The 24,906-nt window shown below is 38.6% G+C and overlaps 1 long non-coding RNA gene across 1 annotated transcript in view; it reads right to left on the bottom strand.

Annotated features, from left to right (window-relative positions):
• Nucleotides 1-1,013: 1,013 nt before the first annotated feature.
• LOC132482390 (uncharacterized) overlaps nt 1,014-24,906 on the bottom strand; it is a 46,726-nt gene continuing 22,833 nt past the window's right edge. Inside the window, exons 2-3 of the long non-coding RNA XR_009530914.1 lie at nt 22,704-22,791; nt 1,014-1,062 (exon numbers count right to left, since the gene is read on the bottom strand). This is a non-coding gene — a long non-coding RNA (uncharacterized LOC132482390). The remainder of the gene's footprint in view (nt 1,063-22,703; nt 22,792-24,906) is intronic.

Below are 24,906 nucleotides of genomic sequence, written 5' to 3'. Positions count from 1 at the left end.
AAGGTGACTGAGGACTGAATGGAATGGGGTGTCCCGGACGGGATGCTAGAACAGACAAGGGATGTTTGGTAAAAAGGGAATAGGAATAACGCACGGACTTGAGTTCATGATCATGTATCCAGATTGGAGCGTAAGTTGTGAGGAATGTACCATAGCTTTGCATATGGAGGTGAACTTTGTGAAGGAGAGGGACTCCTTCAGAGTCTGTTTTCTAGTGGTAAAGGGTCTTCCGGCTTCAACCTCTTCACCTACATATTCCCACTGCCATGACAGATGGCACAGGGGACGGTACCATGTGAGATGAAGATCCTTCTGGGAATCCAACATAAACACCTTTGATGAGCAGCCAGTCTGGAGTGTGTCAAATCCTTGACCAGCCTCCATCCATAGACACAGTTTCTATGAATTTTCTTCCATTTCTGTGCCCCCATGGGTGTCTAACACCAGCCATGGGAGGAAAACAGTGGTTTCTACTTCCTGTATCCTACCATGATCATTGTCTACAACAGGTCCCAGCGCAGGTGAGCTGACAGCTGTCCTGAACCTTCCGCTGGGCTGGACAGGACCAAGGCTGAGAGCCCTCTCTCATCTCTGAGTTGGAGCAAGTCCCGGCCCACAGAGACGTCATGGTGCTGTAGCCCTGCCCGTCTGTGATGTCAGGGGTATCTAGGAGATGGGCCATGATGCTCGCAATTAAGAGGATGACCACCTTGATTCATCTACAGTGCTGACAGGCAACAGTTGTCCAGCTGCTGAAGCACACTGCTGAAAAGCTTTCCACCCAGAAGGATGTCGATTTGTACTCCGATTAGCAACGGCGCTAAGAGCTCTCCTCCTTCTCCTTCCCCTTCGTCTTCTTCCTTAAACTGAATTTTTTAAACTGCCTCTTAATATATTCTGATTATTCCCTTTTTGTTTGGATGGTCTGAGAGCTCCATTTTCCTGGAGCAGGTTTTTCCGGTTTACCTAGGCGACTGGGGCTGGGGGTGCAGCCAACAGAGCAGGTGTGGGCTCCGGGCAGCCCAGGTAGAGGGGTGCAGGAATAGATGGGACAGGGAAGGCCTGGTGGGAAAGGGGAGAGAAGGCAATCAGCTGTTAATGGGCAAAATACCAGAGTATGTTTCAGGGGAACGGACTTCAATCCTTACACCTTAATGATATCTTCAGATCAGCCGATTGTGGGGCTCAGCTTTGCCTCCTTACACTGCGGGGACTGAAAAGTCACCTCTGGTTTTGGCTCTACGACCAAATTCACAAAGATGCCAGAGACTGGTCCTGTCCAAGAGGGAGCTAAACCATGATTAAGTCACAAAGGCCGTGTAACGGCATTCTCACTGGATTTGGATTATCGGCTCAGTACCTGTACCTCCGGGCATGATTACGTGGGAGATGATGGAACAGAACCAGGAAGAATATCATGAGACATGGTGGGATGAGTGAATCGTGGCTGATGTGTTCTGTCAACGAAAAATGGATTCTTAAATCTTCTGTTCAGCCGTTCCTCTGTTAGGAGGTGAGGATACATCGAAGGATCGGGAGAGATGGGAGGGAAAAGAAAAGAGGAGAAAGCGAAGCACGGTGTGGAAATGATACAGGGGAAGTAGGAGCAGGGTGGTCGGGTCTGGGAGAAAGTAGAAAGTGCTTAGCTCTGACAGGGAGTGCAGAAGAATTCATACGTGACTGAACGATGGGGCTGACTCGTGGTGAATACCATTCCTTCAAGTGCAAAGGTTGGGGAAGAAGTTTTGTGGCCCATCTGAAGAATCAAATTCACCACCCAGAGAGCTTGAGAGGAGGATTCACAGAGGGGTTGTAGGGTTTGAAGGTCAACCAGTAGGTCAGGTCGGATCAGAAAGGACAGACTATAAGATACTGAAGAATTTAAGTGATGTCTGGCAGGTAATGGAGAATTTAAGTGTATTACCCATGATGACTGGAATTATTAAGATTCTGGCAAAAATGTGGAGATTAAGGAGGCGAGGCTGGACAGAAGCTGAATATTAAAACTGCATCAGTAGAGGGAAAGTCAACAGTGTGAGAAGTTTATATATTTAACTGATAGCATGCCCGGCAGGTTGGGCTCCCGGAAAATAGCATAGCTTTGAACTGGTTTACAGCCATATCTCAGAGAGAGCGTGGGTTCAGTTCTTGAGCACTGCAGTAAAGCAAGTGACACGGATTGTTTGTTTCTCAGTGCATATAAAAGTTACGTTTGGGGCTTCCCTGGTGGCGCAGTGGTTGGGAGTCTGCCTGCTGATGCAGGGGATACGGGTTCGTGCCCCGGTCCGGGAAGATGCCACATGCCACGGAGTGGCTGGGCCCGTGAGCCATAGCCACTGAGCCTGCATGTCCGGAGCCTGTGCTCCGCAACGGGAGAGGCCACAGCAGTGAGAGGCCCGCGTACCACAAAAAAAAAAAAAAAAAAAAAAAAAAAGTTATGTTTGCACTAGACTGTAGTCTGTTAAGTGTGCTAGAGCATTATGCCTAAAAAAAGTACACACTTTAATTTAAAGATGTATATTTATATATATATACACACATACAGTAGAATATCACTCAGCCATAAAAAAAATGAAATAATGCAATTTGCAGCAACACAGATGGACCCAGAGATTATCACACTAAATGAAGTCAGACAGAGAAAGACCAATACCGTATGATATCACTTATATGTGGAATCTAAACTATGATACAAGTGAATTCATTTACAAAACAAAAATAGACACAGACAGAGAAGACAAATTTATGGTTATCAAAGGGGAAAAGGGGGGAGGAATAATTTAGGAGTTTAGGATTAAAATATACACACTACTATATATAAAATAAACAACAAAAGGACCCTCTGTATAGCACAGGAAACTATATTTAATATCTTGTTATAACCTATAATGGAAAAGAATCTAAAAGAGAATAGATATATATGTATCTGTATAGCTGAATCACTTTGTTGTATACCTGAAACACTAACTATATTTCAATAAAATTTTTTTTAAATGCTTTATTGCTAAAAAATGCTCGCCATCTTCTGAGCCTTCAGCAAGTCATAGTAGTAACATCAGAGCACACTGATCACAGATACCACAGCAAATGTAGTCATGATGAAAAAGTTTCAAATATTGTTAAAATTACCAAAATGTGACACAGAGGCATGAAGTGAGCAAATGTTGTTGGAAAATGGTCCCCATGGACTTGCTCAAGGCAGGGTTGCCACAAACCTGCAATTTGTAAAAAATGCAGTATCTGCGAAGCACAAGAAAATGAGCTCTGCCTGTATTGGCAAAAATAAATGAAGATAGGCAATTTAGCATTCATTTAAGAACGTTAAAAGACAGATGAGAACAAATAGAAAAAATTAATATAAATAATAATGTAAGTTAATGAATTAGAGAAGAGGAAAATGTATTTTTTATAAAATCATGCTATGGGACTTCCCTGGTGGTCCAGTGGTAAAGAATCCACCTTCCAATGCAGGGGATGCGGGTTCTCTCCCTGGTCAGGGAACTAAGATCCCACATGCCACGGGGTGACTAAACCCATGTGCTACAACTACTGAGCTCACGCGCCTCAACTAGAGAGAAGTCCTCCTGCTGCAAACTACAGAGCCCACGTGCTCCAGAACCTGCAAGTGACAGCTACAGAGCCCACACACCCTGGAGCCTGCACGCCACAACAAATAACAGAAAACCACATGCCACAACTAGAGAGAAGCCTGTGTGCCGCAATGAAGATCCCATATGCTGCAACAAAGATCCCGTGTGCCACAACTAAGACCCAATGCCACCAAATAAATAAATAAATATTTTTAAAAATTAAAAAAAAACATGCTAGATATGATTTTTTGAACATTTAAAATTTTTTTATAGAAGTATAGTTGATTTACAATGTTGTGTTAGTTTCAGGTATACAGCAAAGTGGTTCAGATATTCTTTTTCAGATTCTTTTCCATTCTAGGTTATTACAAGATAGTGAATATATTTCCCTGTGCTATACAGTACGTTCCTTTGTTTATTTTATATATAGTGTGTATCTGCTAATTCCAAACTCCTAATTTATCCCTTCCCCCCAGTTTCACCTTTGGTAAACATAAATTTGTTTTCTATGTGAGTCTATTTCTGTTTTGTAAATAAGTTCATTTGTATCATTTTTAGATTCCACACAAACGTGATATTATGTGATATTGTCTTTCTCTGGGGGACTTACTTCACTTAGTATGATCATCTCTAGGTCCATCTATGTTGCTGCAAAAGGTTATATGTGACAAACTCACAGCTAACATCATGCTCAATGGTGAAAAATTGAAAACATTTCCTCTAATATCGGAACAAGACAAGGATGCCTACTCTTGGCACTTTTATTCAACATAGTTTTGGAAGTCCTAGTCATAGCAATCAGAGGAGAAAAAGAAATAAAAGGAATCCAAACTGGAAAGTAAGAATTAAAACTGTCAGTGTTTGCAGAGGACATGATACTATACACAGAAAATCCTAAAGGCACCACCAGAAAACTACTAGAGCTCATCAAGAAATTTGGTAAAGCTGCAGGATACAAAATTAATGCAGAGAAATCTGTTACATTTCTATATACTAACAACAAAATATCAGAAAGGGTAATTAAGGAAACAATCCCATTTATCATCACATCAAAAAGAATAAAATACCTAGGAATAAACCTACCTAAGGAGGCAAAACACCTGTACTTTAAAAACTACAAGACACTGATGTAAGAAATTGAAGATGACACAAAACAGATGCAAAGATATACCATGTTCTTGGATTGGAAGAATCAATATTATTAACATGACCAATCTACCCAAGGCAATCTACAGATTCAATGTAATCCTTATCAAATCACCAATGGCATTTTTCACAGAAGTAGAACAAGTAATTTTACAATTTGTATAGAAACACAAAAGACCCCAAATAGCCAAAACAATCTTGAGAAAGAAGAATAGAGCTGGAGGAATAAGGTTGCCTGACTTCAGACTATACTACATAGCTACAGTCATCAAAACGGTATGGTAGTGGCACAAAAACAGACACATAAGGTATGACTTTCTAGGGAACAAATGACAAAATATAATGTCAGATATATAACTATAAAAGATTTGTTAAAAAACTTAACTGATATCCAAAAAGAGGGAAGAAAATTATATATCAAATAGAGAAATTAAAACACTTATCAAAGATCTTTCACATATTATAGAACATTTGGAAATGAGGATGAATTGGGGTATTATTTTTGCTGACACATAAATTATCAAAATTCACTCAAGAAGACCCAGATTTAGACCAATGACTCCAAAAGGAACTGAGAAGGCTGTCAGAGAATTGTCATAATATGTGATGAGTTGTTTTAAATTTTGAAGACTTACAGGATTCCTATGTGTTTATAAATTTCCAAGAATAGAGAAAGTAATAAGACCATTAAAAGAACAATGTCATTACCAAACATGGTTTAATTCAGGACTGCAAGGCAGGTCAATATTCCAGAATCCAAATATATATAGCTCTATGTATAAATGACACATAGCAGAAAGAGTAAGCAGTTTCCTTCACAAATTAGATAACATTAATAAATTGGATAAAATTCAATACCCATACCTAATAATTCTTAATAAAATAGCAAGAGAAGGAAACTTCCTAACATGATTTCAAAAAATACTTATTTCAAAAGTATAGTCATGTTAAAGGTGAAACACCAGACATTTTCCCTTAATATCAATCAATGATATGACAAGAATTCTCACTCTGTTTTTGTTTACAATTTTTCTTCAGAAAATGATAATAGGACACATCTGATAGGAGAAGCAAAATTACTGATATATGAAGATGGTCTAATACTTAACCAAAAGGCTCAACTTAAAATAGTCAAAATGATATATGTTCATGGTGAAGTCCAGTGATAAAAGAGTTCACTGTTTAAAAAAATGTTACTGTTAACTATTATAAAACGGAAAATCAATGTTTGCTCATGTTCAACCCCTAATCAGTTAGGAAACATAATGTTAAAATGTTACAATAGCTACAAATAGAGAGAGGAACACAATAAGTTTCGGGATCTATATGAAGAAAGATGGATTCCTAACTCAGGGGGAAGACAAAAAAAAAAAAAAGACCTGATTGAATAAAAATCCCTGACTAGATAGGGAGAGGTAGCTCCTGCAGGTCTAGCAAGGTCTTAACATTATAAAGATGAATTCCACTGAAAGCAAATTAATGCAAATTCATTCAAAATATCAAAGTACTAACTTGAAGAAATGTTTTAAAATCCACTTGGATGAATATGTTTTATAGATTATTGAAGAAATTTTTGAAAAATTAAGCAAGGAGACACGTTTAAGACATTAAGATATTTTGTCAAGTTAAAACAATATATAGGGACTTTGCTGGTGGTCCAGTGGGTAAGACTCCGCGCTCCCAATGCAGGGGACCTGGATCAGGGAACTAGATCCCGCACATACGCTGCAACTAAGAAGCCCGCATGCCGCAACAAAGGAGTCTGCATGCCGCAACTAGGAAGTCCACATGCCGCAACTAAAAGATCCCTCATGCTGCAACTAAGAAGCCTGCATGCTGCAACTAAGACCCGGCACAGCCAAAATAAATAAATAAAATAAATTTAAAATAAAAAACACAATATGTAGAAAACTACTTGAGTGTCAAGGAGAGGGGATATTTATTTCCTATATACACTTGCACAGATATATAACAGAATACTCTGTACTCATCCAATAATGACAGAGCTCTAAACTGACATGGAGGATCAGAATATATTAAGTGAGGAAAACAGGGAAAGGCACAGTATGTACAGTGTGATCCAATTTTGATTAAAAATACATATATACAAGTGAAGTAAGTCAGAGAAAGATAAATATCATAAGCTATCACTTATATATGGGATCTAAAATATGACACAAATGAACTTATTTACAATACAGAAACAGACTCACAGGCATAGAAAGCAAACTTATGGCTTCCAAAGGGAAAAGGTGGAGGGGAGGGATAAATTAGGAGTTTGGGATTAGCAGATACAAACTACTATGTATAAAATAGGTAAACAACGAGGTCCTACTGTAAAGCACAGGGAAGTATATTCAATATCTTGTAATACCTAGAATGGAAAATCATCTGGAAAAGTGTGTGTGTGTGTGTGTGTGTGTGTGTGTATAAAACTGAATCACTTTGTGTACACCACATACTAACATGTTATAAATCAACTGTAGTTATATAAAATTATATATTAAAAATTATATAGGGCTTCCCTGGTGGCGCAGTGGTTGGGAGTCCGCCTGCCAATGCAGGGGATATGGGTTTGTGCCTCAGTCCGGGAAGATCCCATGTGCTGTGGGGCGGCTGGGCCCGTGAGCCACGGCCGCTGGGCCTGCGCGTCTGGAGCCTGTGCTCCGCAACGGGAGAGGCCACAACAGTGAGAGGCCCGTATACCGCAAAAAAAAAAAAAAAAAAAAAAAAAAAAAAAAAAAAATTATATAAATTAAAAATAAGAATGAAGCAAATTATAGGCTGTCTCTTCTCAACAGCCTCTTTTCTATCCAAAATAGAAGTCAAATGAGGTAAGAGGTGACAGCTAATTTTGCCAACTAGTTCTTTCATGGATCTATAGAACACCATTTATCAGGAGAGAAGCCAGCAAAAATGAATTAATGAGATAATCTGAAGCAAACAAATCCACTTGCTGTTTGCCAAAGCCTGCCATATCCTACTAGAATCTGTTGGGAAAGGGATGAGCTTAAAGACATGGCCTTATTTCATTCTTTCCTAAGACTGGCTGGTTATGTTTTAGTTTGTGGCAGGCAGGAAACTGGTGACCCCAAAGACACTTGCGCCCTGATCCCTAAAATGTGTGAGTATATTACTTTACATGGCAGAAGAGACTTTGCATTTATTTTTGAGACTCTGCAATTTTGATTAAGCTCAGGATCTTGAGTTGGAGAGATTACTGTGGATTATACTGGGGTCCTCAGTGTGATCACAGGGATCTGATAAAGATAAGAGGGGGGCAAGGGGGTGATTCAAAGTGAGAAGGAATCCAACTTCTGTTGCTGGTTATGAAAATGAAGCAAGGTCCCCCTGAGCCGAAGAATGGGGGCACCTTTTAGAAGCTGGGAAAGACAAAGCAGTAAATTCTCCCTTAGAGCCTCCAAAAGGAATACAATTTTGCCAACGCCTTGATTTTTAGCCTGGCGAGACCCATGTCAGAATCTCGACCTCCAGAAATGTATGAAAATAAAGTTGTGTTGTTTTAAGCCAGTAAACTCATGAACCGTTTCTATCCGCCTATGAGAAAACTCCCCTTTCTGTAAAGGAACGAAACTCTAGAAATCAGTCCAGATCAGGATGGGCCATTGCCACATATCCAGATGTATGGCATCGGGCATGGCCTCATCAGTCTTGTCCTGCAGCACGATTTTTTGGATACAACCCCTGCTGTGAATTCCGTGGGGCCAAGAGATGTAAGAACTGATTGTCCTTCATGGAACCTTGAATCATACCAGATTTCTTCATTGAAAATGGAACATTTTAATACCAAAAGTGGTATGTTAGAAGGGGCAACATCAATTCATTTTAAGATGTAATCAAATCTTAAGCAGCTGTTTTTCTTAAATGGTTACAAATCCTCTGAAGATTTTTCTATAAGCTCTTCCTTCGACAGAAAGCCTCAGCTACAAATTTATGTATTTCTAAAGCAACGGAAGGTTTCTGTTTATACTGAAGCCATTTCTCTTCCTTTTTATTTCTTTATTTTCTTCTACAGCACACATAGGTATGTATTTATAATCTCTGTCATACAAGAGCTAGAAGAGGAAAATTGAGAACTTCTAATTGGTAATTAATTCCTGCATACACACAGCAACACACAAAAAAAGGGAAGAACATTCTAAGTAACCAACTGGAGATGCTATGATATAAAACAGTAGTTCTCAAACTGTGGTCTCCACATCAGCGATGTGAAAATGGTCCTGGCAACTTGTTATAAAAGCAAATTCTCAGATCCCATCACAGCCTTACTGAATAGAAGCCACAGAATCAAGATGTAGAAGGAACCTTGGCTGTTATGCAGGATAGTGTGATTCCTTGAAAGATGGGCTCAAACACATCATCCACAGTTTAGGTGGCGTCATGCCATTAAATTGAAAATTAGTACCACGACTTTGATTTTCAAATCTTACACATACTTACATCCCCAAAATGGGAAACATACTAGAATCTCATTTCTCTTTACCCTTTAAAAAGGTAAAATACATATTTTAAAAATGTATACATCACAGGTTATTTGCTCTTTGTGATCCATTATGAAAAATAAAGGATAATTAATGAATAACATCCTCAATCTAATTACCCTCACACAGACTTGAATATTATCACCACTTTTTAAAGAAGTATCATTTTTTTTTCTATCTTATGTTTACTGCCAACTGCTTGCAAAATACCGTAGAAATTATGGGACTCATGGAAGCATTATTACATTTTCAAAGAAAACAAATGATGAACTTCCATCTTCACAAAGGCATTTTTAGAGTTATCTTTAAATTTAAATCACCAACAGATTATGGAAGCAGCCTGGATTTCATATGTGTTTATTCTTTTTTTTTTTTTTTTTTTCTTTTTTTTTTTTTTTTTGCGGTATGTGGGCCTCTCACTGTTGTGGCCTCTCCCGTTGCGGAGCACAGGCTCCGGATGCGCAGGCCCAGTGGCCATGGCTCACGGGCCCAGCCGCTCCGCGGCATATGGGATCCTCCCAGACCGGGGCACGAACCCGTATCCCCTGCATCGGCAGGCGGACTCTTAACCACTGCGCCACCAGGGAGGCCCCATATGTGTTTATTCTTAATCTGTTATCTTGTTTCTAAATATCACTGTTGTTTGTGAATTTGCCTTGTCTTTTATAAAGCACATTTTTTCCTTCCCCTTTGCTTTTTCTATGGCCAAAATCTGTTGCTTTTCTCTTAAACCTTCAGCTGTTAATTTGGTTCATGTCACAATAACCTTACCTCATAATTCAGGTTTCAGCATGGCTTGGGCTCTGAATTAACAGAATAATTGCTAAATTTCCATTTCACTTTGGGGTGTTCGGATGTAACTAAAGAGTGTTTCAAAATCAAACATGCTTTGTGACAATTTCTTTTAAACCCTAGTCTTGAAAATTCTGCGTGGGGATAGCTAGATAAACTGGCTCCTTAATTGAAGAAAACAGGTACACATTTTACCATCGATTACAAAGAAAGCTTTGCAATGCACATCTAAGTCAGCTGTAGAAGAAGTAAAGAATATCCAAACTATTCATCACAATCCCAAATCCTTTATTGTGAAGTCACTGAGAAAAAGTTTAAAACATCCATAAAAGCAGTTCCACCCTACACTGGCAAATAAATATGTCTTGAAGATAATACTGATGGTATAACTTAGTCACCATACCCCTCACTTAAAAAGAAATACATTGGGACTTCCCTGGTGGCACAGTGGTTAGGACTCTGCACTCCCAATGCAGGGGGCCCAGGTTCGATCCCTGGTCAGGGGACTAGATCTCCCATGCGTGCCGCAACTGAGAGTTTGCATGCCACAACTAAGGAGCCGGCAAGCTGCAACTGAGGAGCCTGCCAGCCACAGCTAAGACCTGCGCAACCAAATAAATAATAAGATAAATAAAATTTAAAAAGAAAAGAAACACATTTAAGGAACTTATGAATCCATGGTCTTTAAGGTTTTGCTAATTAAGAAGTATGCCTCTTGGACCAGTAGCATTGTCACTGCCTGGGAGCCTGTAAGAGATGCAGAACCTTAGCATGCCTCTTCCATCTATTATAGAATCTGCATTTGGACAAGTTTCCCAGGTGACTCATGTGCCCATTAAAATTTGAGAAGCACCTCTTTAAGGGAAACTATTTTCTGAAACACTGAAGATTTGGGGATTCCATTCTTAAACATCTGACTAGCTATTCTGGTCTTGTAGGAACTGTCGTGCATATTAAAGCATCATCAATCTCTGGTGTTAGGACACATGAGACGTGTGTCAGAGATGAGAGACAAACTTTGGACTTAAAGTTGCCACAACAACAAGAACAAAAAAAAAGAAAAGAAAGGGATTTGCCTTTCTGAACCCCAGCCAAGCGACCCCCCTCTTTGGAAATATGAAGCGCTGACTTGTCACCTTCTACCTTTGGCTACTTCCTGATCCAAAGACATGGGCATCCCTATTTTTTTTTTCCTTTTGTTTTTTAAGAAATGCAGAAAGATAAAAATCTTTAAAGTCAGTCACTCTCATTATCGAATTTCTGGCTCTTTTAAACAAATCTATAATTCATGATTGCATTCATTTTACCATGTGTTCACTTTTAAAGGAGTAGGAAGAAAACCCTATTCTTTGTCGTTTCTTGAAGAATATAAACCAATGAATCTAAAGAATATTATCTAGCATGAAAAAAATTCATTCTTCAGACACTCAAAAGCATTTCTCTTTTCATTACTTATTAAACTACAGCATCCCAGCGCTATCTCTAGTGGCGATTTCTCTTTCGAAATCGTGGAAGAATAAACCCGCCCCGGTGCGTACTTTCATTCAATGTGTGGGCTTAACAAGAGTCTCAAGATGCACGGCAATGAAAGGAAGGTATTTATTCTCACTGCCAGGGCATGACGCTTATGTATATGTTGACTGTGACTCCTACTTTTTTTCTATTCCTGAAAATCAATCAGGGTGCTATCACAGAAGCACACTGCATACAGCATGCATGTAACTTTGTTACAGAGCTTTGATATAAGATACACATATACGTGGTATCAATATCAACAATATATTGATAGATAATATATAATCATATAGGTATATCTAGAGATATGTAGATTCGTACACTGATGGAAATATATAGGATATAGAAAGATACAGATATTACATATATTCCATATAAATATTGGGTTGGCCAAAAAGTTTGTTCGGGTTTTTCCTTAAGATGTTACGGAAAAACCTGAACCAACTTTCTGGCCAACCTTATATATATAAGGCATATCCTTCTATCTATATACCATATATATTCTCCATATTTTATATCTACATCATATATATATACACACACACACATATATACCTCCCTATCCAATATACCCTATAGATAGAGATAAACTGATTCTACACATAAGCTATATTTCTCTCCAACCCGTCACAGGTGTTGTAGAGTTATACCCAGTTAGAGGGATTTGTTACAGAGCTTTGCTGACACCCCTGCAGGGCTGGGCGAGCTGCTGCCGTGAGGCCGTTGTCTCTGCGCCCGATGCTTCCAGCTGGAGCCGGAAGCCCACAGGGCAGCAGTCAGGAAGGGAAGAGGAGCCCCAGGTGGGAGGGCTGGGAAGCAGGCTGAGCCCACAAGCACTAGTGGAACCACGCAAGGGTGAACCGACGACGCTGGACATGATTGCTGCCTTGACCCTGGTGATGAGGGCTTCCTGCGGAACGCGGGGCCCCTCCTCAGAGAGCTGACAGACATCCACGCCGGACCTGTGACTCGGAGAAGCTGCGGGGGGAGCCGGAGAAAGTGGAGGACGTGCAGACCCAGCCGCTGCTTCACACCAACACGGTGAGTCAGTAGATCAGAGACAATGGGGGTGACCCGCAAAACGGCGGCTGCTTTCCTCCCACCCTCTTGATCCACCCCCCACCCAAGGATGATCTCCTTTGTGGTGATTCATACAGGAAAGGGATTTCTGGGAAATGCCACTGAGCAAAGTCAAGATGACACATTACAAAGGCACGCCTGCCTTCTCCTATTTCTCTGAGCTCATGGAGCATTCAATAACCAGCACCTTGCCTCTTGAGATTGGAGAATCAGAACTTACATAAACCCAAACTTCCTGCTCCAAAAACACTGACCTTTCAGAATACAGACAAGAGAAAATGCCCAAGTAAGTGTCCTACTATAGAACCCTGTTTTCCCAACCCATGTGTCCAGTTCTGATCACCTGATGTAGTACCTTGAACTCATGTCTCCTCTAAATCCATCAGTATCCTACATCTGGATGATGTTGTTTTATAACCACTGAATTGGAATTATAAAGAAGTTATGCAGATGGCAGGGTTAAGCTTTATATGCAAAAGGATTCAAGGCCGAAAGTGACTGGGTAACTCTGCTCAATATTCTGTAACAACCTAATTGGGACAAGAATCTGAACGAATAGATACATGTACATGTAGAAATGAATCGCTTCGTTGTACGCCTGAAACGAACACAACATTGTTAATCAACTATACTCCAGTATAAAATAAAAAGTTAAAAAAATAAATTAAATCAATAAAAATAAGTTAAAAAAATTTTTAAAATAGAAAGTGACTGGGTAATTAAAATGCTACCCTTAGTTCTTCCCATGTTTGGATTATACCATCAGGGTTGGGAGACCTCACCATTCTGATCTGCCCTCCTGGGAAACACATAAAATACATTCAGTTTCAATTGCTATACATTCAATTTCAAACAGCAAATCTTAGAAAATGTGCTCTTCTGAATCCACCAAATGTTTGACTTTCTGGACACTAACCTGATTCTTCCGTCAGATCACTTAACATTTCCCTTTTAAGTACATGTTCATCCTTTTTCCACACAAACACACAAAAAACCTTTTCTTTTTTCCTTTTGTTAGTGAGTAGCTGGAGGGCTGGTAATTACTCTATGTATTTAGTAGCAAGTATCATTAGAATTCTGGATTAAAAATAAGATTAATGATTTAATTTCAGTCTTGTCAAGAGGACTCATTTAAAAAAATACTGATGTGATATAATGTTATAAAAGATTTAAGCATAATTTATTGATAAAACCATTACAACTGGAATGAGAGAGCTATTTGTCTACATAATGGTTCCTGAAATCACAGACAGTACTTTCCCATTATTTCGCTGCAACATTCGTAATTCCTTTTTGGATTTACCTTTTTTTTTTTTTTTTTTTTTTAACAACCATATGTGGTACTTATTAAGTGCCAGCCACTGGTCCAAATGTCTTACAAACAGTGCTCACAATTGCCTTACAAGGCAGTTTTACTGTTACTCTTACATTATGCATAAGAAAATGTAGGCGTGGAAAGCTTTGGGAAGTTCCCCAGTGGAACACAGCAGGTGAGTCTGGGAGCCATGATACAAAACCACAGATTCTGGACCCTGACTCTATAGCCTCCTAACCCTTCCTCCACATTCCTTCTCTAAAACCAAGGGAAACTGGGCCTGAAGACAGTAGCAAATACATCTTTGCATCTGGGAGAGTAGCCAGGTGGCAATATTCTTGGTGTAGAAAATGCTCTCGAATACAGAAAGTCAATAATCCTCATAGCCAGATGAAATGTTACAGAAACCTTCTCCTAACAAGGAAGTACATAACTTGAGGTGTAAAAAGTTAAAACTTCTACTTCTTGGAGAGTTACTTTCCCAACAGAAACAAAAAGTAAAGCAATGGCTTTCAGGACATTGGATATCAATGAATGGATAACAGTGATTCCAGAAAGATGGGGAATAAATGAGATAAGCGCTCTGATATGCCCCTCCAAAAGGACTCAGTAGAACACTGCTCAGTGCTCACAGAGGACCACAAATACTGCCTGTCCCCACTAGTTGGAAGGAAAAGAGTCCCACAAACCATAAGACATTGCAGAGTGTTAAGGAAGGTGCAGCCTTGGTAAGAAGGAAATCATTCACCATAGCCTGATCACTGCTCAGGGTCTGCCTGCCAAAGGTGCTAAGCAAGACTTGAAGACATCCATCTCCCTCCAAATAGCTTAATTACAGCCCAGAATCAAACCGAACATTTTTATAGGAATAATAATTACTCAACTCCAAAGTGGTAAAATCTACAATGTTCTATCAATACATTCAAACATTTGAGAATTTGAAGTATAGCAACAGAAATGATCCAAAATGAAATACAGTTGGCCCTTGAACAACCTGAGTTTGAACTGTTTGGGGGCCACTTATAAGTGGATTTTTTTTTCAATAAATACTACAGTGCTACATGATGTTTGGTGGATTGAATCAACAGATGCAGAACAATGGATATGGACAGCCAATTATCAAGTTATAGGGGGTTACCCAGGAGTCAGTGCCCCTAACCCTCAAGTTCTTTAAAGGTCAACTGTACAAAGACAGAAAAAAAGTATAAATTAACTGTAGTACAGCATCAAGTATCCTTATATATTGGTGTTTGGAATACACGAAGGAAAGAGAAGAGGACTGAAAAATAATTTGAATAAATAATGGCCAGAAATTTTCAAAACTTAAAAAAAGCTAGAAGCCTATATAGATCCAAGAATCTCAACAAACTCCGAGTGCAAGAAATGAGAAAAATTTTATCAAGACACGTCATAAACAAATTGTTCAAAACCAGTGACAAAGTCTTCACAAGCACCAGAGGAAAGAACCATGTTTTGTATAAAGGACAAAGATCAGAATAACTTTAGACTTCTTAAATAGGTAACAAACATATTTAAGGTACTAAAAAAAACACAACAAAACAAGTCACGTACATTTCTATACCCAGCAAAAATATCTTTAAATCAAACAAAGGTGGAGAAAAGACATATATATAAATCCAGAAAGAATTCATGACCAGCAGACCAGCACTACAATAAATGTCCAAAGAATTCCCTCGGGCGTAAGAAAAATGATATTAGATGGACATCTGCATTTACATAAAAGAGTGAAGAACACAATAGTAGCTCCTTGATAAACCTATACATTTTTTCTTATTTAAATATCTTTAAAAATAACTGATGGTTTACATAATTCAAAAAGACACATGCCTCCTAACATTCACTGCAGCACTATTTACAATAGCCAGGTCATGGAAGCAACCTAAGTGTCCATTGACAGATGAATGGATAAAGAACCTATGGTGCATATATACAATGGAATATTACTCAGCCATAAAAAGGAATGAAATTGGGTCATTTGTAGAGATGTGGATGGACCTAGAGACTGTCATACAGAGTGAAGTAAGTCAGAAAGAGGAAAACGAATTATCATATATTAACACATACATGTGGAATCCACAAAAATGGTACAGATGAACCAGTTTGCAAAGCAGAAATAGAGACACAGATGTAGAGAACAAATGTATGGACACCAAGGGGGGAAGGGGGGGTGGTGGGATGAATTGGGAGATTGGGATTGACATATATACACTAATATGTATAAAACAGATAACTAATGAAAACCTTCTGTATAGCACAGGGAACTCCACTTCGCAGTACAGCAGAAACACAACACAGGAAAACAACTATACCCCAATTTAAAAAAAAATGATGGTTTAAACAAAAATGATAGGAATGTACGGTGAAGTTTATAATACACGTAAAACTAAAACCTGACAATAGTATATGCTGCCATATACGACTGGAAAAATGAAAATATACTGTTGCACAAAACTGGACAGAGCACAGAACAGGAAACTGCAGACCAGTATTCCTCATAAACATAGAGTTGGAAATTCTAAATGCATGTTTAGCAAACTGTATTAAAACAGTGTAAAAAGGATAATAAATCGAGACCAAGGAGGATCATTTCAAAAATGTTTTAACATTCAAAATCAATGTCCTATTAACTAGTTAAAAAAGAGAAAAAGATCGTCTTAATAGTTTCAAAAAAATTTGTTGAAATTCAAAATGTAGTCCTAATTTTTTAAATTATGCTCAAAAAAAAAAAAGAATAAGGGCAAGTGCTCCACACAATAAAAGGCATCTACATAAAACGTACAACTAACAGCATTCTTAATGGTGGATTCTTCGCCCATAAAATCAGAAACAAGCCAACTGTGTTTGCTCTCAGCACTTTTTTTTTTTTTTTGGATTCCCAGTTTTAATTTCTTTAGATGTTCAGGTCCTGTGAGTAACATTTCACCAAAAAGAAACAGTCTTTTCTGAGTCTTAACTGACCAAAACAGAAGAAGCACAGGGCAGGGTATCTATGGGGACAAAATATGCAAGAAGATTTGAAGAGGTTCTGTTGCCTGGCTAAGCACTGCATGTATAAGGTACAGGGGAGAACGGATGAAGTCATGGGAGGGAAACGAATCTTACTAATAATTCCAAAGCTGTCAGCACAGAGACTGTCACTACCATATACAGAGAAAGTATGCACACATGATATATTGATTTCTGGGTGAATGACCAGACCAAGACCCTGTCAGCCACACGGCTGTACAGAATGCCCCACCAAGGTCACCTCAGGATGTGATCCAACCACATATCTGGCCAGCCACTGATGTATCAAGAAGTCATCAGTGCCCTTGAAACAATGTGTCCACTCTTTAAGAATAGGACCAGAGGCATTGCACTTGATGCTTGTTCTCCAAGGAGGCCAGTCTTTTTTTTTTTCCTTTGTGCTTAGTGTAGTGTCCCTTGCTCACAGGGTGCCGAGTGCAGAGGCCTTCCTTGCACTCTTCAGACCAGGGTTTCTCGTGTGAAATGGCTGTGTCTGACACTTTGGCTCAGTAGACAGTGTGCAGAAGCACTGTCAGTCCTTCTATTCACCAATGCACTGAAGATTCTACCCAGTAAAACAAGGAAGAAAAGCTTTTAAACCTCCAGATCGGAAAGGAAGAATTAAAACTGCATTTGCAGATGACATGATCATCTGTGTAGAAAATCCAATGGTATATACACAACTACTAGAACTATTATGTGCATTTAGCATGGTTGTAAGATAAAAGATCAGTATCTAAATTATATTTCTATATACTAGCAATGAACACTCAAAAATTGAAATGAAAAATACAACCTCAATTACAACAGCATCAAATGTATGAAGTACTTTGGGATAATTTGGACAAAGGTGTGCAAGACCTGTGTACTGAAAACTACAGAAAAATTGCTGAGAGAATTTGAAGAACACCTAAAGAAATGAAAAGGTTATTACTTTGTTCATGGGTTGAAACATTATGTATTGCCAAGATGTCAGCTCTCCCCAAATCCATCTATAGATTCAACACAATCCTAGTCAAAACCTCAGCAGGATATCTTTTTGTCAAAATTGATAAACTTATCCTAAAATTTGTATGTAAATTTAAAGAACCTAGGATAACTAAAAACAAAACAGAAAAACTTGACAAAGAAGAACCAATTTGGAGGTCTCTCACGACCTGATTTCAAGACTTAGTCAAGCTGTAAAAATCAGGACAGGATAATATTGGCATTAAGACAGAGAAACAAATCAACAGAATAGGTACTTGAGGAATAGAGCTACACATATACGGCAAACTTCCCTTCAACACACACACGCACACGCACACACACACACAGAGTCAACACCTGAGGTCATCAGGAGCAGGTGTTTGGGGCGCACACCACTAGATCATCGTTCAGCTCCCCTGCAGACTAAATGATCAATACTGTTTCCAGCTAAGCCTCATGTCTTCTCGGCAAAGAATATGATGTAGCCATTTCTACCTGATGACAAAACCAATCCACTGTCTTGGATGTTGACCAGCCCAGATGTCATTTTACGGGTGAGAAAACAGGGCACTGGTAATTGGGGATCATTAGAGGTTGATTCAGAACAAGAAATCCGTCCCTTAATTCCAATCCAGTGTCCTGCAGATGACGGGCCAGAGAACAGAATAACTCAAAACTCCGCAGGACAGGTGCAAAATATGGTGCAGGTAAATATAAGCAGCTAAATTGTCCAAAATTAGCCTGGTACCATAGGACACTTTTATTTGATCTACCTTTAAATTTGTTGGCTTAAGACATTTATGATCTGATAAGCATCTTTAACAAGAATGAAACTAGGAAGGCTAATCATATTTTTTCTGAAAAAAATACCCAACTGAAAATGTGCTCTTTCATATTCTTATTGGTTTATTCTACTAGCTAAGCAATTTGCCAATTCTGTAAGTCATAAGTGTAAAAAGATTAGCTTGTTTTTATAAATGTATTTTTCCTTATTGGGTTACATGCCACCAATATGTTCTAAAATGATGTGTCTAGGGACTTCCCTGGTGGTGCAGTGGTTAAGACTCCGTGATTCCACTGCACGTGGTGGGTACAGGTTCAATCCCTAGTCGGGGAAGTAAGATCCCACATGCTGTGCAGCATGACCCCAATTTTTTTTAAAAAATGATGTGTCTAGATCAAATACAATTAATATCATTCTACAAAAGAAATTAAGACATATTTATAAAATGAAAATACAGCCATTCTATGGCTTCCCTGGTGGCACAGTGGTTAAGAATCTGGCTGCCCATGCAGGGAACACAGGTTTGAGCCCTGGTCCGGGAAGATCCCACATGCCATGGAGCAACTGAGCCCATGTGCCACAACTCCTGAGCCCACGTGCTGCAACTACTGAGCCCATGTGCTGCAACTACTGAAGCCCATGCACCCAGAGCCCGTGCTGCACAAGTGAAACCACCGCAATGAGAAGCCCATGCACCGCAATGAAGAGTAGCCCCCACTCGCTGCAACCAGAGAAAGCCCGCCCGTGTGCAGCAACATAGACCCAATTCAGCCAAAAATAAATTAATTAATTTAAAAAAAAAGAAAATATGGCCATTCTATACGTTAATGACAATTCATTAATGATATATATCCATTTGTAATATTTTCAGAATAAAATTCAGTCTCAATTTTTTTATAGTAAAGAAAACTGAAAAGACTAGGAAGTAGTACAAAATAGGCATCCTGGGTTTTTAGGGTCTGATTTTTTTAAACCCTAAAATATTTTCCTGTTCCTTATAAATCTCTTTAAATAAAAAGAAAATATCTTGGGGTTTGATCAGTGGCATTCCATTAGTCAGGATTTTACTGCATTTACGCATCCCTAATCATTGTCAACAGAAAATGTATCAGAAAGCTTTTAATGATCCATTGACTGGGACAATTAAAAATAAGAATTAAAGCATCTTAATTGCAAAGGAATTTTCAAAATTATTTACTAACAATTCATTATCAATTTTACCTATGGCATTAAACGAATGAGAGCTTTTAAGAGAGTATATTTTACAGCGAAAAACATACTCTAAATCTCTCTTACACATTTAAAAATTCTCGTGAAGTATCTGTTCTAGACATATGGGCTACTTGGAGACAGAATGTTTGGCTAAATATGTACTTCTCCATTACAGTTCAGATGAGGTTATTACATGATATAATACATATAAATGGGCAACAGGGGACTACATGAGTCAGCATGTCCCTCCTCCTGAAATTAACTGAACATTAAATTACCTTGGTTTGACAGTGGAATAGAATATCAGCAAGCCTTATAATTCGCTATCATGTCTTTGTTTGTTTATAAAAGAGAATCCTAAAGCATTTCCACCTAAAACCCTAATGCTCGTTCTGTTCAATTACAGAGGAGAAAATTTAACAGCCTGTGTCATCAGTAATTAAGAAATCAAGGTAGTGCTGTTCCTTTGTACAGTGCAAATATAGAACATGGATGTGTATTCCCGTGGATGTATACAAATGCATTCAGAGGATGTCCGTGGACTGAAGAGTGCTTGGGTAGGCTGATGCCTCTAAAGTTTTTTTTTTTTAAGCTTCCAAGTTCAACAGCAGTTTTGGACCTAAAGGGTCCCACCAATTCTCATTGTTTTCATTTAAAAAGCATGTTTTACCCAATCACCATGGAAAACAATATGGAGGCTCCTCAAAAAATTAAAAATATATCTACTATATGATCCAGCAATTCCACTACCTGGGAATATACCCAAAGGAAATGAAAGCAGTTATTTCCAAGAGATATATGCACTTCCCTGTTCACTGCAGCATTATTCACAATAGCCAAGATATGGAAACAACCCAACTGCCCATCAGCAGATGAATAAATGAAGAAGATCTGGTATATATATAAACAATGGGATGTTATTCAGCCAAGAGAAAAGAAGATAGCCTGCCGTTTGTGACAACACAGGTGGCCTTTGAGTACATTATGCTAAGTGAGATGCGTCGGACAGAGAAAGACAAGTATGGTCTGATTAATCTTATACATGGGATCTAAAAATGTCAAACTCGTAAAAATCAGAGAGTAAAATGGCAGTTACCGGGGGATGGGGTTGGGGGGTAAGATCGATGTTGTTTAAGCTTACAAACCTGCAATAAGCAGTAAATAAGCCAGAGATTTAATGTTCAGTATAATAAATATAGACGACAGTACTGTATTATAATTATGTAATGTGATAAATATCACTACAGTGGCAATCATAGTACATTATATAAATGTTTCAAAGCAACAAGTTGTACACCTTAAAGGTTCACAATGTTTTACGTCAAATATATTCAATAAAAAAAATGCTGTAAAGATAAAAGAAAGCGCGTTTTTATACTGAAAAGGAAGATCTATGAGGGGGGTGGAGTTACACTGGATATTAGAATATACAAAATCTTTATAATGATGATGATGTTGAACTGGCACAAAAAAAGCAAAGAATGGAATGGAATGGAGTAGAAAATAAGAGGAATAGACCCAAGGATATATAGAAATCTAGTATCGGATGAAGCTGGATCTCAAATCATTTGGGGAATAATGGATGTTTTAATGAATGGCTATATTGTAAATGTCTGCAGCCATTTGAAAGAAGATACAAATTAGATTCATTCCTTACACCATACCCAAGAATGAATCCCCACTGGACCCAAGATCTAAAAGTAAAAAGAAATGAAACCACTAAAGTACTAGAAGAAAAAGTGGGAAAATTCTTTTATAAGCTGGGTGTAGGGAAATGGCTTCCTTAACAATGATGCAAAGCCCAGATTTAATAAAAGAAGGGATTGATAAATTTGACTACATAAAAAAAACAACCTTCACATGGTATAAAATTCCATAAATAAAATCAAAAACAAAGACGAATGAGGAGAAAATATTTGCACTATTTATTACAGATAAAGGACTAATACTCCTAATATACTAAGATATTGAAGAGCAAAAATAAAACAAATGGGGCAAAATATCACACTAGATAAATCTGGACAGAAGGTATGCTGATTGTAGTATTCTCACAACTTTCAACTAATGTCAAGCTACAGAAAAAGGTTTTTTTTTAAAAAAAAATTACGGTTTCCCTAGGAATAGTTTGTTCTTAGCACACAGTACACACTCAACAAATGTGTCTTAAATCAGTATTGTAAAATGAATAAAACTTATATCGAATTTAGATTTATATAAAATTGAATTGGAATGTGCATATCATAAACGGGTCTTCAATAATGATTCCATTTAATTTTTTAAAGCACGTGTTTATAAAGGAATGTCTATTTGCATATTATCATATGGTTGAGAATCAGAGCTAAGAGTCATTTTAGTCTCAAGTTATCCTTTCAGTGTTAGTAACTGTCAGAGTCTCTGATGTTCTGACGAGGGGATGGACTGACGAGGGGATGGACTGACGAGGGGATGGACTGAGGTCTGAACTCCCCGTAGGGAGTGAAGACCCAGCCGTGACTGGAGTCCCTTTTACTGCACGTTACTTTCCCAAGTTTCCCATGAGACTTCACATTTAAGGAGCCATCAGGATATGTCAGCATCAATTACACACGAAGGTGACGGAATTGCTATCTCACCGACGACCATCAGCATCATCGCTCAATGTCCTAGCTTACAGTCTTAATTGGTCATCACCAGAGGCTTTGCCCACCACTGTAGCCACCCTTCAACTGGGTCCTCTTTCCCTTTTGCCATCGTCACTTTAGTAAAATATGGGTGAACATGATGAAACTTACCCAGGCAGCCAGGAACTTCTCAAGGCTTGGTAGAACGAGAGGTGCGTGGGGAAAGAACTGCAGTGTTCGTGGGTAACACCAAGGCTTTCTAAAGAAAGAGAGAAAGCGAGAGAGAAACAAACGGGAGTTCGAACTATTCATATGGAAGAGGGAGAAAGGACAAAAAGAGAGAGAAACTGGAATTAGTCACATGGAAACATTCTACCATTATCAGTCATATATCGCCCAGAATCCATTCAGAGATGCACAATGAATAAAGTAAGATAACTTCATTGTCTCGCTTCTTAAACCCTCTCTAATCAAATATTACTTTGGAAATACCCGGCATCTCCTTTTCAAGACTTCTGCAGCTGTGATATTCCTATTCTGATAAGCATTAGGGCAATGGAGTAAGATTCTTTGTTGCCTAGTTTTATACGTTTTAGCTAAAAAGCGCAGCAGACAACTTTGAGTTTTACATATTTGGATTTTCTCCTCACATGCTGGACATGCTTTGTGTTTGGAGAAGCGTCACCTTTCAGAAAAAGAGAGGCTTAAAGGCCAACCAATGGAACCGCCGACACCTGGAATTCCGGCTGCGAGCAGGGGCATGCGGAGGCGTTTGCCAGACCGGGGGCAGCTCACTGACCACATTGGGGTTCTGCAGAAATACTGTTGTCTTGGAATTTCCTGGGATTTGGATGTGCTGGAGAGTTTTGCTACTTTTACTTTTCTGCTTGTAGTGAGAATTTTCATCAGCTGGTTCACATCTCCTGTCTTCATTGGACAGCACTGTTTCATTGAATTTTTCTTCCTGTTCCTCGGCATTTTGTGAAGACAGCTTCTAGGTCTAGATCACCTTCTACGGTGACTGTTCTAAAATGTGGTCTTTTTAATGGATGATTGTGGTGGGGTGGTTGCGTCTGGGAAGGGGAATCAATTTTCTCTCCTTGTTCCGTTTTTCCCTAGATGGCCACGCCTTTAAGGGGACGTTATTTTGATTATTTCCCCAAGGCAATGCTGTCCTCCAGCTGCTACACCTGCACGCCTTTCTCTGAAGCCTGTCTCCTCTTATCACGTTTTGTGAGCCACAAAGACCCATGCTCAGTACTAGGGTTCTTGTAATTTTTATAATGTGTATGTAAAACCTTTATTTTATAATTTACATAACATTCATATAAGATGTAAAATCTTTGTTTTGTAATTTATATCATATTCACACAAAATGGAATGGTTATAATTTATGGTTTAATGTTTATAACTACATTGTGGGTTTTCAATCCATATTATGGGCTGAAGAATGTTAATGGGAGTGGAAGTAACACACTCTCAAGTTCCAAATTCTTTGACAGAATTGTGCATTTTCTTTTCATTTCAGAGTCAATAAAATCTCTCATCTTATTGAAAACTGAAGCTAGTAGATTGCAGTGCTTGGGAATCAATACAATTCATTTTTGATTCAAAACTGAAAGTGAAAAACAAAAATCAGTGAATTCTGGCATGAGAGTATGAGCGTGCAATCGCAGAGCTTAGCTAAGAAGAGCAAGAAATTTAATAAATAAAATGAGAATGATTTATTATGATCCATCCTTTGGGAAAAGTGTGGAATTAAGAAACATATTTAAAAAATAAGCAAATGTGAATGGACTTCAAAGAAACAGCAGCCGACTCCACAGCTATGCTAGCATAATAATGTACACAGCATAATACAAGAAACGCAGAATCGGTATTTTTCAAGTAAGACATTCCACTAATATTTGAGTTCCAATATTCTGACAACTGCCAGCGATGGCAGGTGCCTATAAAACTAGAATAAATGTTGTCGTAACACGTTGTTGAAACTTTATTTTTTCACAAATAGGAACTACGTTTTGGTGTTTTCCAAACAGACAGCCGAATATTCACCATCCGAAGAATGAAGACACAGCTATGCTACACAGAGTACTGACCTGGAAGACAAGACAGCAACTTCAACCAGTGGGGCTCTTGGCCTTAATACCTCTGGCTCATCCAGTAAACAACACACAGATCAATGGTCCTGCCTTATCACCTCCCCATCAGAAGCTTCACATGCTGATTCTTCTTGCTCTCACCTACTTTCCCTACTCAAATAGATTCCCGCGTATCTGAATTCTAAAATGCATTCCTAGTTCACGTACCCAGGGCGTTCTACAATAAAATCAATAACCCTCAGACGCACATACATCTGTAGTAAGTATCATAC

Source organism: Mesoplodon densirostris, chromosome X, assembly GCF_025265405.1.
Source record: "Mesoplodon densirostris isolate mMesDen1 chromosome X, mMesDen1 primary haplotype, whole genome shotgun sequence".
NCBI lineage: Eukaryota > Metazoa > Chordata > Mammalia > Artiodactyla > Ziphiidae > Mesoplodon > Mesoplodon densirostris.
This window is presented reverse-complemented; position numbering and strand designations above follow the sequence as displayed.